This window comes from Crassostrea angulata, chromosome 7, assembly GCF_025612915.1.
Source record: "Crassostrea angulata isolate pt1a10 chromosome 7, ASM2561291v2, whole genome shotgun sequence".
NCBI lineage: Eukaryota > Metazoa > Mollusca > Bivalvia > Ostreida > Ostreidae > Magallana > Magallana angulata.
The window spans coordinates 59,414,170-59,426,590 of NC_069117.1; the positions used below are offsets into that span (position 1 = coordinate 59,414,170).

General features: G+C 35.6%; 1 pseudogene; it reads left to right on the forward strand.

The window, feature by feature from the left end:
• The first annotated feature begins 551 nt into the window (after positions 1–551).
• On the forward strand, positions 552–7,065 carry LOC128156654 (uncharacterized; annotated as a pseudogene).
• Positions 7,066–12,421: the final 5,356 nt, after the last annotated feature.

A 12,421-nucleotide genomic window follows, 5' to 3' on the forward strand; every position in this document is an offset into this window, starting at 1 on the left:
TTTTTCTATTTTTATTATTTACAATGGTTTAGAAATGCATTCTAATAATCATATGAAATTTGAGAGTAAGTCTTCAAGTTTTAAGCAAGCTACAGAGCTCACAAATCGGTGTCATGTAAACAAGGCTCGTGCCCTGTTTTTGTTTACATAGGTTCAATATACCAGTAACAAATCTTTTTCTAGCCAAATTGTCAATCTTCTTATTCATTTTTAGCATGAATAAACAGTTCCTAACATATAACACATTCATTGAAGGTCTAAAACTGGAATTTTCACTTCAACATTCAAAATGCAAACAATACAGATTATTGAAATGAATATGAGATAATCTCTTTTAATTGATTGAACCATTGTCCCACAGTGGGTGACTTGGTACAGGTTAAACAATTTTAAGCAGTCAGCATCAATAAGGGTTATCTAAGTTAGCAATTTCCTCTTCCTCTCAACCATCTGGCCAGAAAAGCCACAGAAAATTAAAGGTTAAAATATCTGAGGTAATCCAGAATTCAGGATGCCACCTAAACGGCTAAGAAATCGGGAAAATGGGGGGAATGGTCTCTCCGGCAAAGGGCAGGGGTTACAAAAAGCCTCGCCATCACCCAAGGCAAAAAAGGACGGTCATACCGAGCCTCAGGCCGAGGCCAGCCACAATGATGCCTCCCTTCCTCAACAACAGTCACCATCAGACAGTGACCACGAGAGTGGAACAGAGGATTTTGGACTCCCCAATATCGGTAATTTTGAGAGCTCAAATTTTTCTTTGGATTTAAATCTTTCTGATTTCACTCCAGTACCCGAAGTTAGTTGTTTTGATAATGTAGGGCAACATGTGCCTTTGAAATAAAAGCATAAAATCTGGGAGGGACAATTTATTAATTTAGGTTTATTATTAAAATCAGACAAAGAAATTAATAACAGTTTGGGGGGGGGGGAGGGAGTCAAGGCGAGATAAAGATTAGAGATTTTGGCCCTTATCTCACAACTGACAAATGGATCGATGCCTTCATGATCTATATGAGTGTCATGTTAGAAAAATTTAGAACCAGGGCCCAGGAGATGTTTAAGTACATGCGCGATATCAGACTAGCCGCGGCTAGATCACAAGGTTAATAAAAGATCGACGAACAGTATCGGCTTCGTGAAGCCAGCAACCCTACATCGTCTTGGGGCGTAATCAGTCAAGAATTTTGGCTTTTATATGTGACGGGACAGGCTGGTTCTGAAAAAAAAGCTCAGTCAACAGTGCTAAGCAATTTTCAGGGGAAAACAACACATCTGCTAGAATTCAGTATTGCTATTATTTTAATCAAGGTAAAAGGTGCAATTTCCCCCCCAGATGCAGATTCAAGATGCGGAGGCAAACACCAACCCCCATCAATTTAGATAGAATTATTTACCATACCCAAAAGTACCCACACTATCATTTTTTAACGAAAGGTTTTATGCACAGTTTTAAATTCCAATATTTTGGCCCTTGATTACCCAGGTTTAGGCAAACACTATCCAGTAGCAGAGCAAAAGATTGACAGGGAAATTGTATAAGGCATAGTGGCAGGCCCCTTTAAGCAACCACCTTTTCCAACGCTGCACGTTTTTCTTTTCGTCTTGTGACCAAAACAGATGCTGATTATCGTCTGATTCACCATTTATCTTATCCAGAAGCTGCTTATATAAATTGTTTTATCGATTCTGAACAGAGCCCTGTGACCTATTCAACTATAGATGATGCTGCTGCCATGATTGCCAGACTAGGAAGTGGGGCATACCTCGCAAAGTCTGACATAAAATCAGCCTTTCGGCCAATACCAGTTAGCAGCACTGATTTTGATCTGTTAGGTTTTTTCTTTAACAACGCTAACTATAATGTCAAGATGTTGCTAATTGGTTGTAAGATTGGATGTGCAATCTGGGACAGATTTGCTAGCTTTCTTCATTGGCTGACACAGGTTCATGCACAAAATTTGTCCTTTCTACACTATCTAGCAGGTTTTCTTTTTTGTTGACAAGATTTTCATTCAAGCAAAAAAACCTTGGACACCTTTCTATCGCTGTGCAGTGACATTGGTGTCCCAATTGCAAATGAAGAAATAGTACAACCAACTCAAGTGCTCATTTTTTAGGCATTGAATTTCACACTGTAGAAATGATCATGAAATTGCCAGAAGAAAAAATCATGAAATTAAACAAAAGATTACCGACGCCATGAAATTAAAGAAGGCAACTCTTAAACAACTTCAAACATTACTAGGGCTATTGAATTTTGCATGTAGAGTCATAGCTCCTAGTTGAGCCTTTTGCGTCTTACTGACACAACGATCGGTCTCACTAAACCGCATCACCACATACCAGTGACTGCAGAAATGAAAGCTGACCTACAAGTTTGGCTCACATTTTTCCAGTCCTTCAACGGAATTTCAGTAATTATGAAGGGCAATAACGACACTTTACAGCTATTTACCGACAGTGCAGGGGAGAAGCAGGGGGATTTGGCATATATTTTGCAGGCAAGTGGGCATATGCTCAAGGCATAACTCGAGAGATGACCTTTCTAGAACTCTTTCCAATGCAGATAGCTCTGAAACTGTGGAAACAGCGATTTGTCAACTCAATTTTTTTTTTACACTGACAACATGGCTGTTGTGCAGGTTATAAATACCACAACATCAAAATCACCTATTGTCATGAAAATTGGAAATTGATTCTCACATGTCTTAAACATAAAATTTCATTAAAAGCAAAACACATACCATCTAAGTTAAATTCTATCGCGGATTACCTCTTTCGTTCACAGTGGGGCAAATTCCGGCAGCTAGCACCGACAGCAGACCCATGGCCAACACCACTCCCCATGAACATTTGCGAAATTTAAGAAACGAAGCTAACAAGCTTGTCCAGGGCTTCATTTCAACAAAAACACATAAAGCCTATCAAGGAGCTTTAACCAATTTTTAAAAAATTCTAAAAAAAAACTTTGTGGAAACCGCGGGGTAGTGTTGTTCTATCTCAATTTGTATCCTGTATATCTTAGCTATTTTTAGTTATCGCGCGATATTGCGCAGAGGTGTAATTTACAACTTGATTTTATTGCATTGATATCTATTTTAACTGCGTTTTTTAAAGTCTGATTTAATACAGCAATTTAGTTTTAATATTTTGTATTTTACAGTCAAAAGAAGACGCTAAATTGACTTTTATTTTGATTGTGAATTCAAAGGCGGTAAAAGACAGGGGTATTCATTACGACATTTGTGACCGTGAAAGCTTCTTCAAGGGGCAAGGTCACGGTTTTCGTCAAATTCTATTTTTCTATTTTTATTATTTACAATGGTTTAGAAATGCATTCTAATAATCATATGAAATTTGAGAGTAAGTCTTCAAGTTTTAAGCAAGCTACAGAGCTCACAAATCGGTGTCATGTAAACAAGGCTCGTGCCCTGTTTTTGTTTACATAGGTTCAATATACCAGTAACAAATCTTTTTCTAGCCAAATTGTCAATCTTCTTATTCATTTTTAGCATGAATAAACAGTTCCTAACATATAACACATTCATTGAAGGTCTAAAACTGGAATTTTCACTTCAACATTCAAAATGCAAACAATACAGATTATTGAAATGAATATGAGATAATCTCTTTTAATTGATTGAACCATTGTCCCACAGTGGGTGACTTGGTACAGGTTAAACAATTTTAAGCAGTCAGCATCAATAAGGGTTATCTAAGTTAGCAATTTCCTCTTCCTCTCAACCATCTGGCCAGAAAAGCCACAGAAAATTAAAGGTTAAAATATCTGAGGTAATCCAGAATTCAGGATGCCACCTAAACGGCTAAGAAATCGGGAAAATGGGGGGAATGGTCTCTCCGGCAAAGGGCAGGGGTTACAAAAAGCCTCGCCATCACCCAAGGCAAAAAAGGACGGTCATACCGAGCCTCAGGCCGAGGCCAGCCACAATGATGCCTCCCTTCCTCAACAACAGTCACCATCAGACAGTGACCACGAGAGTGGAACAGAGGATTTTGGACTCCCCAATATCGGTAATTTTGAGAGCTCAAATTTTTCTTTGGATTTAAATCTTTCTGATTTCACTCCAGTACCCGAAGTTAGTTGTTTTGATAATGTAGGGCAACATGTGCCTTTGAAATAAAAGCATAAAATCTGGGAGGGACAATTTATTAATTTAGGTTTATTATTAAAATCAGACAAAGAAATTAATAACAGTTTGGGGGGGGGGGAGGGAGTCAAGGCGAGATAAAGATTAGAGATTTTGGCCCTTATCTCACAACTGACAAATGGATCGATGCCTTCATGATCTATATGAGTGTCATGTTAGAAAAATTTAGAACCAGGGCCCAGGAGATGTTTAAGTACATGCGCGATATCAGACTAGCCGCGGCTAGATCACAAGGTTAATAAAAGATCGACGAACAGTATCGGCTTCGTGAAGCCAGCAACCCTACATCGTCTTGGGGCGTAATCAGTCAAGAATTTTGGCTTTTATATGTGACGGGACAGGCTGGTTCTGAAAAAAAAGCTCAGTCAACAGTGCTAAGCAATTTTCAGGGGAAAACAACACATCTGCTAGAATTCAGTATTGCTATTATTTTAATCAAGGTAAAAGGTGCAATTTCCCCCCCAGATGCAGATTCAAGATGCGGAGGCAAACACCAACCCCCATCAATTTAGATAGAATTATTTACCATACCCAAAAGTACCCACACTATCATTTTTTAACGAAAGGTTTTATGCACAGTTTTAAATTCCAATATTTTGGCCCTTGATTACCCAGGTTTAGGCAAACACTATCCAGTAGCAGAGCAAAAGATTGACAGGGAAATTGTATAAGGCATAGTGGCAGGCATTGAATTTCACACTGTAGAAATGATCATGAAATTGCCAGAAGAAAAAATCATGAAATTAAACAAAAGATTACCGACGCCATGAAATTAAAGAAGGCAACTCTTAAACAACTTCAAACATTACTAGGGCTATTGAATTTTGCATGTAGAGTCATAGCTCCTAGTTGAGCCTTTTGCGTCTTACTGACACAACGATCGGTCTCACTAAACCGCATCACCACATACCAGTGACTGCAGAAATGAAAGCTGACCTACAAGTTTGGCTCACATTTTTCCAGTCCTTCAACGGAATTTCAGTAATTATGAAGGGCAATAACGACACTTTACAGCTATTTACCGACAGTGCAGGGGAGAAGCAGGGGGATTTGGCATATATTTTGCAGGCAAGTGGGCATATGCTCAAGGCATAACTCGAGAGATGACCTTTCTAGAACTCTTTCCAATGCAGATAGCTCTGAAACTGTGGAAACAGCGATTTGTCAACTCAATTTTTTTTTTACACTGACAACATGGCTGTTGTGCAGGTTATAAATACCACAACATCAAAATCACCTATTGTCATGAAAATTGGAAATTGATTCTCACATGTCTTAAACATAAAATTTCATTAAAAGCAAAACACATACCATCTAAGTTAAATTCTATCGCGGATTACCTCTTTCGTTCACAGTGGGGCAAATTCCGGCAGCTAGCACCGACAGCAGACCCATGGCCAACACCACTCCCCATGAACATTTGCGAAATTTAAGAAACGAAGCTAACAAGCTTGTCCAGGGCTTCATTTCAACAAAAACACATAAAGCCTATCAAGGAGCTTTAACCAATTTTTAAAAAATTCTAAAAAAAAATTGTGGGTTTTCCAATTCCTATTGATCACTTACTTAATTTTATTGCTCATTTGTCCGTTTCAGGTACAGCGTATAGAACAGCGCCCTGTACATTAGTGCTTTATCTTATATTCACAAATTAAGAGGCATCCAAGATAACACCCACTCCTTCATTGTCAAAACAGCCTTGCAGGGTCTCCATAAAAAAAACGGATCCTCGAATTCCTTAAAGCTGCTTGGTCCGATTTTATATCAAATTTTATGCACGCTTTTAAACGATGGCTATGCTTAATATATGTATAATAATAGACATTGCAGTAGTTTTACCCGTCAATTATGCCAAATTTCAATGAAGAAAAATACGTACAAAATTTGCTAACAAAACAAACGACATTAAAAGGTACCGCGTTATTTCGCCTCATGTTAAATTTCACCCCTGGCGACGAGACGGGAATGGTTGTATTACGACTTTGACATCGCTCTAAATAAAGGTCGAAATGATCAGACAAATTACAAATAAAAATGTGTACGTTTTGTTCGCTAATATTTCCAAAGTCTGCTTTCTTTACAATCGATGCATAGCATGCGGGTTGAATAACCCCAATCATTCGGGGGACGAAACCAAGCGGTTTCCTTTTCTAAACATTCCCGTGATGCATTTTGGTTTGTTTTTTCGTTTGCCCAAAGAGAAATTATTTTTATTTACTTTGAATATTTCTAACTTTGAAAGGAGACTGATTCTGCTGGTGTAAATAGGAGAAAGTCCATAACTTTCTGAGATAAATGATTTGTATGGAACAAATTTTGATACTGTAATTACAAAATAAATCGGACCAAGCAGCTTTAAACTTTATCCATTTTACAAAGGGTCATATTAGCATTGCCATCTATTTGCAGATCACCCTATGAGAGTGTTTTATTTTCCACTATTTTTTCCATTGCATATCACGATTTGCTTATGGTGAGCGAGGAATTGTCCATTCAAAGGGCACACATCTTAATTTAGAGAAATGATGTCAGCATTTTAATTCCAATATCAAAAACATATCAAACGGGAAATGCAACCACGTTGCACATATCTAGCCAACCCAATGCTGACACATGTCCAGTTAGTTGGGTACTAAAATTTTTACGCTTACGCCCTGACAGTGACTCTATTCTATTTTTTACTCACATGGATGACAAATCCATAACAAGATACTAATTTAATTCCATTTTACAAAAGACTCTCCAATGTAATGGCATTCAGGGACATTTTAAACCACATAGCTTTAGAATAGGCAGAGCTACAGATCTTGCTAAACAAGAGGTTTCAGAATCAGAAAATAAAGCCTTAGGCAGATGGGAATCAAGGGCTTTTCAAAATTACATTAGATTGTAGATTCATTGTTAGTTTGATTGGAAAACATGCTAATTTGCCAAAAGTATTCCAGATTTCAAAACAGTTTGGATAATGGGAACCTCAATACCCTATTGGGCCGGGAGGAAGCAGCGAAGAGACCAGGAGAAAAGAACCTGGGCATGGACATTACCTAGAAAGAAATAAGGGGACTATATTGGGAAAACCTGGACCATTTTTTTCTGATGAGATTAAACACCAACCACGCCCAGATGTATTGGTCATTCATGCGGGATCCAATGATCTTACAACAGCTGACAATACAACACTGCGATTTTCGCACGAAATTCAGTGTAGTTTGTATCGCTATAAGATAATGCTTCCGAAAACATTACTTATTTGGTCAACTATGCTTCCCCGGCTGGCATGGGGCCCCTTTAGGAAAGGGTGGGGCAATGATTGATTCAAAACGGCGAAAGGTAAACAATGCTATTGGGAAATTTATTACATACGAAGTAAATGGGGCTTGCATTGTCCATGAAAAAATATTAATGTTCACCAAACCAGTTTATTTAGGTATGTTGGGACCCATTTATTAGAAAAGGGAAACAAGGCTTACAACATCCAAGGGGGTTTAAAATTCATTTTAAGGGGGAAAAGGGAAGATTTTTGGATGACTTGTTAATAGATTTGAACTTAGCCTTCTGCCTATCGGCATAAAGAATGGCAGTGTGTTAACATGGAAGTTCAATGCCATTGAGCAAATGTGTGTTATGTGTTCTTTTTAAAAAATGCTTGGGATCTGCAGCATTTCAGTGCTCAGCCCCCCCCCCCCCCCACCTCTAGAGGAGGAGAGGCTACAAGCTGGTAGTGGTAAAAAGTTAAACCAGGTAGCAAGCCAGAGGCAGGGTGTAAAAGCTTTGCAGCTTGTATGCCTAGCCACGATGCATGTCAGGCATGGGGCTCCATGGCACTTGCATAAGCGAGGCCGCTAGCTTGCCCATCCAGTTAAGGTAATCTAGTTGTCTCCCTTGACTCCTGCAAAATTTGCGGCCATTTTCACCCAACGTTTATGTAATGTATGTTTGTTTTGTTTCAGTAATAAATATGTAAACATATATTTGGTGTTATTGATTACTGTTAGCTGGAAGTCAATCAGGAAAGGAAAATGGCAATGACAAATAATTCAGTTAGCTGCAATATTCAATTAAAGGCTTTGTTTACATCGCAAAGATTTGTAAGCTCTGTAACTCCCTTATGACTCAACAAATGACACTCAAATTTTTGTTGACTATTAAAAATGCCTTACTAAAGCACTGTAAACATTAAAATTGGAAAATAATTTTTTGACCAAAATCGTGACCATGCCCCTTTAAGCTCTTGGATCGTAATCAGAGGTCATGGTCAATGCATCGTTCTTAAATAGTTGATTGCAATTGTTAATTGGGTATCAATTATTCTGCAACAAGATAATGTGCTTATTTCATATCGTAAATACGTTAAATTAGGTGAACACGTTTTGTAGATTGTAAATGTAATACGTGAAAGAAAACAAAGTTTACGGACAATGATTTTATTAAAAAATCACTTTCCCCCAGAAATGTAAATAAGATGTATTCATATTTCTACGATAGCTGCCTCCTCAGTCTTTTTCACGAAACAATAGGTCATTGTTCGATTGACAATTTTTTCCCCTTCTTCTTTTTATTTATGACAATAGTGTGTGATGACAGTCTAACTTATTGTTTCATCTATGACAGTGTTCAATGAACTATACTGAGTCAATGACTGTAATATTTCGCTATTTTGTATGAGCTTGGAGCGGGTTGATATTTCTATATCAAATAAGTCAATGACTGTAATATGTTTTTGTAGTTGTGGTGATTTGGAGCAGGTTGATACAGTTTTCATACACCCAGAGCTTGATATTAAATAGTAAAATGTATGCAATTTGTCTTTACCTAATATTTTTTGTTATGATATGATATAGAAGTTTAGAATATGAGTAGCAGCATGTGTAAACAATGTCGAGGAAATTCGGACTGTGCATTAATTCGTTTTTACATTTTATTTCATCTTGATTGTTGATAGGTGTGACATAATTTGGTTGTCCTTACGCTATTGCTAAGTCTTATCTAAGTAAAATAATGTAACCTTTGTTATCTGACCGGAAAATTGCATGTATATGTTTATGAGCAGCCTCATGTTTTCCTGTCTGCTCACTTCCACTTTAGCTTGATGTCTATATAGTCGATAAACTAATGTTTGAGTATTGATAATTAAATGATGTTAATTCTTGAGTTAACATTGTGTATTGTTAAAACTATTGATTGAAAAATGAGTATATTTTATACTTAATATTTTGATTGTGATCTATTTTTATGTTACGTTGTATACTGTGTATGGAAGATTTATCGATAAAGAAGGTGGCGCTAGTCCAAAAGCGCCTTTTTGAGTTATCCTATCACATATCACTATTTGGTCACATGATCGATTATTGATTTTTGCCGCTGAATGTTTTGATCGTTTGCTGATTAGTATAAATATCGAATTAATTGTCTGTTCTTCACATTTCACTCATTGATTTTTAGAGAGCAGTTGGTACGTTAAGTCGTTTCAATTTACTTTTTTTTAAAATTTATTTTATTTTATTTATTTAACTTAGGGATTAATATTTTTATTTATTTATATGATCAGATTATCAACTATGCGGTGATTTAACTGCGAGTTGTTATTTCCTTGATTTTTATTGAGTTAGTATATGGAATTCTCAGATTTTTAATTTGATTGAAATTGGTTAAGATTCTTCTTTTTGATTGAGAATTATTTTTGGAACAAGTTTAGATTAATTTAATTATTTTTGGCGATTTTTGGAAATTATTTTTCTGTAGTAATAATTTTCTTCTCGGATTTATTAATAAATAAGTTATAGGAATAAACCAATATTGTATATCAACACTGTAAATTAACTGTGATATGCATCCGTGGTTCTGTTTTTTCTTTAAGTACGTTAACCATAATAAACAACACAGTAATTTGACTGTACGTTCATGTTTTGGTTATTTATACATTTCAATAAATATTCTTATTTAGTAATACATTGATAGGTTAACCATAATAGTGAACGAACGAGTAATTTAACTCAGTTCACCAAATGGTACCGTAAATCTTGATTTGCATTCAACCAAATGTCATATTACCGGATTATTTAATAAAAGTTTTTGCCCACCCTTATATTTTTGGGAGGTTTTTGAATTAAGGTTCTGGTGATACATTAATGATTTTTAATTTATTAATTATATCTGTAATTAAGGTATGAATGAGTGTGATAGTGAAATTATAATTATAGTATTACATATGTTGGTCATTGAAAAAATTTAATTTTATTACCTTGAATAAATCTTGATTACTTATTTGAATGAATTAAGGAGTTCTGCACAGATCCGACTGGTATTGAATTTGTTTATAAATTTTGCGTACTTAAATAGTTTATAATGCTACATCAAAGGGGCATGGTCACGATTTTCGTCAAATTCTATTTTTCTCTATTTTTATTATTTACAATGCTTTAGAAATGCATTTCTAATGATCAAATGAAATTTGAGAGTTAGTCTTTCAGTTTTTAGAAAGACACAGAGCTCACAAATCTGTGTCATGTAAACAGGGCTCGTGTCTTGTTTTTGTTTACATAGCTTCAATATACCAATTAAAAACGTTCTTCAAGCTGATTTTTCTATCTTTTTAATCATTTTAAGCGTTAACACATTCCTTTTCAGTCTGAATTTGAAATTTTTACTTCAACATTCAAAATGTAAACAAAAGCTTTGTTTTCATGTCAAAGAATTGTAAGCTCTGTAACTCGCGTATAACTCAACAAATGACACTCAAATTTTGCTTGCCTTTTAAGAATACCTCACCAAAGCACTGTTATTATTCAAATAAAAAAAATAATATTTGACCAAAATCGTGACCATACCCCTTTAAAGCTTGATATGTTAGCGATAAATTACAGCTACCCATGAGCATTACAGTTGTTCACTATTATTCATGGACTAACAAATATGACAGTATTTATAACGAACACGAGGAACTATATTCACCGGCAGGCATGTTTACAAAGTTATCTTAGGACTATGGTGCCGCCTAAGTACGTATCAGGATACGTCTTAGTCTTAAGTTTGTTTCTCAAAGCTCTCCTAAAAGGAACCGCAACGATGTTTAGATTGCTAGCATTGGGCGAACAAAATTCAAATGTACATGGCTAATTCGATAGAAAACTTACGTGTGATCATTTTTTAAGTTTAATCACTATGATTCTAAAAAAACATATCTTTAAAAATTTGCAATATTGAGTACAGTGGAGCCTCAGATAACCGGACGCCAGATATCCCGACGCTTCACTTTCTGGTCGATTTTTATAGGGAACGGAATTTTTACACATTACTTTGTTTCGTTTATCCAGAAGTCAGCGTTCCGGATCCGGACGGTCAAAATTTACCACATAATACAGTTTTCCTTTAAATTTTACCTTTACCGGATGGTCAAATTTTATTGTTCGGGGACATGAAAGTTTTTTATACTCAAGTGCAAAAAGTGGGACATGAAAGTTTTTTTTATAATCAAGTGCAAATTGTTGTTAAAACATCTGTGCTCGCCCGAGGATATTACGATAACCATGGATGCGACCTGTTTAATTGTCGCCATTTAAAGTATGAACTGTTATTGTTTGATTAAAATGTCATGAAAATTGTTTCACTGGTGTTTAAAAACATCCTTAAAAAATTATTCTAATACACAGTTTAAGGTCATCCATTGATCGAATTAAAATTCTATTAATCGTAGTGTGATCAGATTGTTCGTTCGCCTATTCATTTTTAAAACGTAATTGACTTGAATTCAGATTTGTTAAAGTTTTATCATTTTCATTCAACGCAAAAGAAATTAAAGCGTAATTGAGAATTCCTTATCTTGTTATTTTCATATTTCATGGTAAATGTGTGATCCATATCCAATACTTTGATTTATTCATGATCTTTGGAACCACTGACGTCTTGGACTTTGATATTCTTATTTGTTCATCTTATTATGACCTACATTCTGACCTTTTCAAAATAAAAAAAAAAATCTGCTGGCAATGTAAAACTGAGATAAAGAGTCCGCTTGTTTACAAATACATTAGTCAATTTGTTAAGCTAATCAAACAGTGCGTTACAGTGGAAATTAATTTGTTGTCATTTTAGCTTTGTTGTCACTGTCAATAAAAGCAAACTACTTTCCCGAAATAAAACTTTATACCAGTATGAAGCTTTCCAGCTATTTTATGCATACATATCTACAAAATATGTACATTCTGAAGTTAAGTTTCTTATATTTTAATATGTTTTTAAAACAATTCTCA